Here is a 6,000-nt window from a genome sequence, read left to right on the forward strand (position 1 = left end):
TAATCAAGTCTGTCTCAGAAAAGAAATTGATCTGATGACAACTTTAGAAAGGATTGGTTTGGAGGATCTACAAGAGCTTGCGGAATCCTTCGCAAATCTCAAAGTAGTAGATCTAAAGATGAACACGGCAGTAGGTGAAACACCACCTGCAATAACCTGGTCATCTTCTGAGGAACCACCAAGGGAAAGTATGGGATCTCATGATGTAAATATGGGAGAATCTCAGACTGATTTCCATACTGGTGGAAGATCACACCCAGCAGGGACAAGGGCAAGGAGAACTCAAATTCTTTTGCACCAAACACCCTATGGGAAAACTGTTTTGGATCCTATACATCCTTACGGGGTTATGCTTAACCTTGATGTATTGGACTTCAAAAACAGAGAAGATCTCATAGACGATTGGACATCTGCTATGAGGATTGCAGCAGGAACACTTGATCTCAACAAAGAAGGATTCATTAAACTTTTAGAAATGAGTCTTATGGGATCAGTAAAAATTGCTTGGGACATGACTTCAGCAGACATGAAAGAGTCAGTCCTAGTTGGGGAATCTCTTAGTGAGATCGCTGGAAAGATGGCTACCCTATTCAAAGCACACTTTATAGGGGTAGACTATTTCAACAGTCAAGATACAGAGAAAAAGAAAAAATATACTCAAGCTCTGTATAGTCTTGAATTACATGATATATGTTTGGTAGATGAATACATTATGTTATTCACCAAATATAGATGGAATTCAGGAGTCGAAGAAGATATAGCTATGCAGCTTTTCTTCGCAAAAATGCCAAGTCTTTGGAGAGAAATGCTCATAAGGGAATACGTACCTGGTAATCCAGATACGTTGGCAAGAAGAGCCTCTTTCCTTAAAGGAAAATTGGCAGAATGGTGCCATATGACAGCATTACAAAAGAATTACAAACGCCTAAGGGGTATCAACAAAAGAACTCCTTTGTGTTGTAAGGAAAATGATCTTCCAACAATTATTGGAAGTAAACCACAGAAGCATAAAAGGAAACGTTTTAGGACTAATCCTTATGCACGAAGTGGAAGAAGTTCTTGGAAACCAAGAACCGTATGGTCTAGACAGAAAGCCAGATCTTATAAATCTGGACAAAGAAGCGGACCATCGAGAAGAAGGATATCATCCCAGGCATCGAGTTCATCTCGAAGCACAGGAAGAACACCTACAAAGAAAACTTTCAGAAGAGCTCATACTAGAGCCAACGAAAGTTTCAAGGATTGTAATTGCTGGACATGTGGAGCAAGAGGTCATATCTCGACCAACTGTCCAGAAAATGAGAAAAGAGGTATTAAACGCTTCGATCCTACTCCGGATATAGAAGATGCAGTTTATTACCAAGATCTCATTCAAGTATACCGATTTGAGGACATGGCCTCAGATGAGAGTATATATGAAGAAGAAGAAGTCTTAAGCCAGGAAGAATCTGATGGAACAGAATCGGAATCTGACTAAAGACGAGGTGTTTCGACACGAAACACATGAAGATTTGTCTGGGTTTTTTAGCCAGACAACAATATCTCATAACATGGTTCAAAGAATCATGAGAGAAAATCCAAGTCTACAGAGATACCAAGGTTTCTCTGCAGGACAGGTAGAAAAGTTCTTAGGAAGTCTTGGCCTAAGAAATAGAAAGCATCACCTAATCTATAAAGTTTCTAGGAGGGAAATGGCAATCCCGATGGAACTTACAGGAAATAAAATGGAGATGCAGTTAATTCCTTCCGAAGAAATTAAGGAGGAATTACAAAAACTCAAGATAGAAGTAGCAAGGACTATGTCCTGGATTCATATCGGAGCAATCCAAATTATGATAAAGGCTACTTTCAAAGAAGGGATAGATTCACCAATCGATATTGCTATATGCGATAAAAGAATGGGTAATCTACAAGATTCAGTACTGGGAACAATCTCAGGAAACCTTTGCGCAGGAAAAATTGTGGGAGTAATCTATCCAAGGATAGCCTACAATCTGGCAGATCGAGACTTCAGCCGAGCCTTGACATTGCATCAGAACTTCAAGGAAAAAAGGCTGATGAAAGAAGGTAATAGGCCATATTCTATTACCTATCAAATTTCATATGCTCTATCTAATACACATCATTCTGAATTGTTTATTAGAAACGAGTTTATTGAAATCCCTGAAATATTCGGAAAAGTTGCTCAGGCAATTTATCCAGAAAGAGTTGAGTTTCCATTAATACAGGAAACAGATATCCAGATCCAAGACAAACCAATTCTACAGAGAAACCAAAGTCTTAGATTGGAATCAAGAAGACTATCTTTTCAAGGAGATAGAATTACAAGTTACAGATGGGATAAAAGGCCCGTCATAGAAACCCAACAGGAGCTGAAAAGTTTTTCTACAATAGGAAAACTTAGATGCCCAGAAGGGTGGAAGGAAGTAGAAATAGTATTTGACATTACAAAGCAAAGGAATCAATTTCCTTGTAATTCAATATTGTTACGCCTTAAACGCATACAAATCTCGAGGATGAGATTAATGTTTTTAATGCTGTAACATATCCCAAAGTTTTTGTTTTGATGATACCAAAACTTGGATTAAAAATGTACTAATGTTTTATATTGAGGCATGCAGGAAATTAAGAACAGGTTACGTTCGGAAGATCCGACATTCGGTTCGGACGGTCCGAAATTGTGCAATTCAGAAGCAAAATAGAAGCTGTTCGGAAGCTGCGAGGAGAGCGTTCGGACGTTCCGAAGACGTGATCGGACGTTCCGAACACAAGCAATCAAATCACTTCAATGCGGAGACAAATTGATATGACTGATTGATCGAGTAAGATTTCGGACGCTACGAAGGACATTTCGGACGCTACGAAGTGTTGAAGATTTCAAATCTCCGGAAACGCGGGAATGTTCGGACGGTACGAACTGGAGTTCGGACCTTCCGAAGCTGTGCATAGACGGTCTGAAAGAACTGTTCGGAAGCAACGAAGTTTGATCGGTTCCTCCGAAGCATATGTTCGGACCCTACGAAGTCAAGAACGGACGATCCGAAGTCATCCCAAAATTACGGAAATTGATTTCAATCACATCGGACGTTCCGAAGCATAAACAGAAGATCCGAACCTTGGCGTCCAAGACTAGTATAAATAGGCCTTTGAGGATGCATTTTTAAAACAATCCACTCCACTCTCTCTTGTCTCTTACAAAGCTTTCTACTATCTCTTGTGTGCGTTGATTAAAAGAGTTGTAATATCAAAAGAGTTGTAGAAAAAGAGTGAAAGTAATACTCTCGAGTGGGTTGTAAAGTTCGTGGCTATCCTTGGAGCCCTCAAGGCCAAGTAGACGCATCGAGGCGTGGTTGTAAAAGCTAGCTTGGAGCTCCTAAAGCCAAGTCGATATAGTGATACCTCGATCCTCATCGAGAAGGGGAGACGTAGACGATTCTTCGTCGAACTTCCATAAACATCTCTATCCCTCTTTACTTTACGCATTTACTTTACTACGCATTTATTTTACGCACTTACTTTACGCATTCATTTGTGATTGTCCCTCAAGTCTTCCGCTTGCAATTTTTGCAAACTCGTTTTAAAAACGCTAAAGGGCCTAAAAGAACCTATTCACCCCCCCTTTAGGTTCTTCAAGTGGTATCAGAGCAAGGTTTTTCAAAATCTTTTAAATGGCCAATCTAGCAAGCGAGTATGCCCAAGGACAATCCACAAATCGTCCCCCTCTTTTCAATGGTACTAATTACGGATATTGGAAAAATAGAATATCTCTATACATCCAATCCGTCGATTACGACCTTTGGAAAATAACGGTGAAAGGTCCCTATATCCCCATGAAAACGGTGGATAATAAGGAAATTCCTAAGGGAATGGATGACTTCACCAAGGACGATATGAAACTTATCTCTCAAAATGCTAAAGCTATGAATATTCTTCATTGTTCTCTAGATATGAATGAATACAACCGAATCTCGGCTTGTACCTCCGCCAAAGAGATTTGGGACAAATTGGAAATTTGCCACGAGGGAACCAATCAAGTCAAAGAAACGAAAATAGACCTTCTCCAACTCAAGTACGAGACCTTTGAGATGGAACCCAAGGAGGATATCGATACCATGTTCCGGCGGCTCACCCAAATCATCAATGAGCTTGCCCAACTTGGTGAGAACTACCCAACTAAACAAGTGTGGAGGAGAGCCCTTCGAGCATTACCGGTGGAATGGGATGCAAAGCGCACGGCTATCATTGAATCCAACAAGGGAGATGCGGCATCCTACGACCTTGATCAACTTCATGGGACCCTAAAGACCCATGAACTTGAAGTATCTACCCGGAAGGAGACAAAGAAAGATGACGACAAAGTAAAGGCGAAAGGGATCGCCTTGACCAGTCAACTTGAAGATAGCGACGATGAAGAAATGGCACTCCTCACTAGAAAGTTCAAAAGATTCATGAGGAGTTCCAACTTCAACAAGAAAGACAAAAAGTTTGAGAAGGAAGTGACCTGCTACAACTGTCAACAAAAGGGTCACTATGCAAACGAGTGTCCCTCCAAGAAGAAGGCCGGCAAAGACAAGAAAAAGGCCCTTCTAGCCACGTGGAGCGACAGCGACAACGAAGAGGAGTCTACCCTATGCTTCATGGCGAAGGAAGATCATCTGACCGACTCGGATGACGACGAGGGACAAAGGGGAGACAAGTCATCGAGCACTTGGTATCTTGACAGTGGATGCTCTCGACACATGACGGGAGAAAAGAAGCTGCTACAATCCATTCGACCAAAAGAAAAGGGATCGGTGACCTTCGGAGACAACAGCAAAGGGATCATAGAAGGCATCGGCTCAATAGATATCCTTGGCGAAAAGTTGGAGTCCACAAGCCTAGATGATGTTCCTAAAGATCAAGAGGACGCACCTCTTCCGAAGGAGTGGACTACACACAAGGATCATCCCATGGACCTCATCATTGGAAGCCCATCGAAGGGAGTATCTACTCGCTCTTCTAATATGTGCAATTATCTTGCTTTTCTTTCTCACATAGAGCCTAAGAACATAGAAGAAGCTTTACTTGATGATTCTTGGATTATTGCTATGCAAGATGAACTAAATGAATTTAGAAGGAATAAAGTTTGGAATCTTGTACCTAGACCCACTGATAGACCTGTCATAGGAACTAAATGGGTATTTAGGAACAAGTTAGATGAGCATGGTACAATCACTAGAAATAAAGCTAGGCTAGTAGCTAAAGGATATAGTCAAGAAGAGGGAATTGATTATGATGAGACTTATGCCCCTGTTGCTAGACTAGAATCCATTCGCATGCTACTTGCTTTTGCTTGCTCTAGAGACTTTAAATTGTTTCAAATGGATGTTAAAAGTGCTTTTCTTAATGGTGATTTGAAAGAAGAAGTGTATGTTGAGCAACCTGTTGGTTTTGAAGATGTGCACTTATCTGATTATGTGTATAAACTTGATAAGGCTTTGTATGGTTTGAAACAAGCTCCTAGAGCTTGGTATGAGAAATTATCTACCTTTTTGTTATCTAATGGTTTTTGTAGGGGTAAAGTTGATATTACCTTATTTACCTTGACTAAAAATAATGATTTGCTGATAGTACAAATATATGTAGATGATATTATTTTTGGTGCTACTAATGAACACTTGTGTAGAGATTTTTCTAAGCTTATGCAGGATCACTTTGAGATGAGCATGATGGGCGAGCTCAACTACTTCCTTGGTCTCCAAATCAAGCAATGCAAGGATGGTTTCTTTGTCAACCAAGGGAAGTACATCAAGGATATGCTAAAAAAGTTTGGGATGGAGTCTTCCAAAGCCTCATCCACACCTATGAGCACGACAGTCAGACTCGACAAAGATGAGGGAGGTAAACCTGTTGACCAAAAGTTATTTCGTAGCATGATTGGCTCCCTACTCTATGCGACTGCTAGTAGACCTGACATTATGTTTAGTGTTTGCTTGTGTGCACGATTTCAATCATGTCCAA

The sequence above is a fragment of the Primulina eburnea genome, chromosome 2 (assembly GCF_022965805.1).
Source record: "Primulina eburnea isolate SZY01 chromosome 2, ASM2296580v1, whole genome shotgun sequence".
NCBI lineage: Eukaryota > Viridiplantae > Streptophyta > Magnoliopsida > Lamiales > Gesneriaceae > Primulina > Primulina eburnea.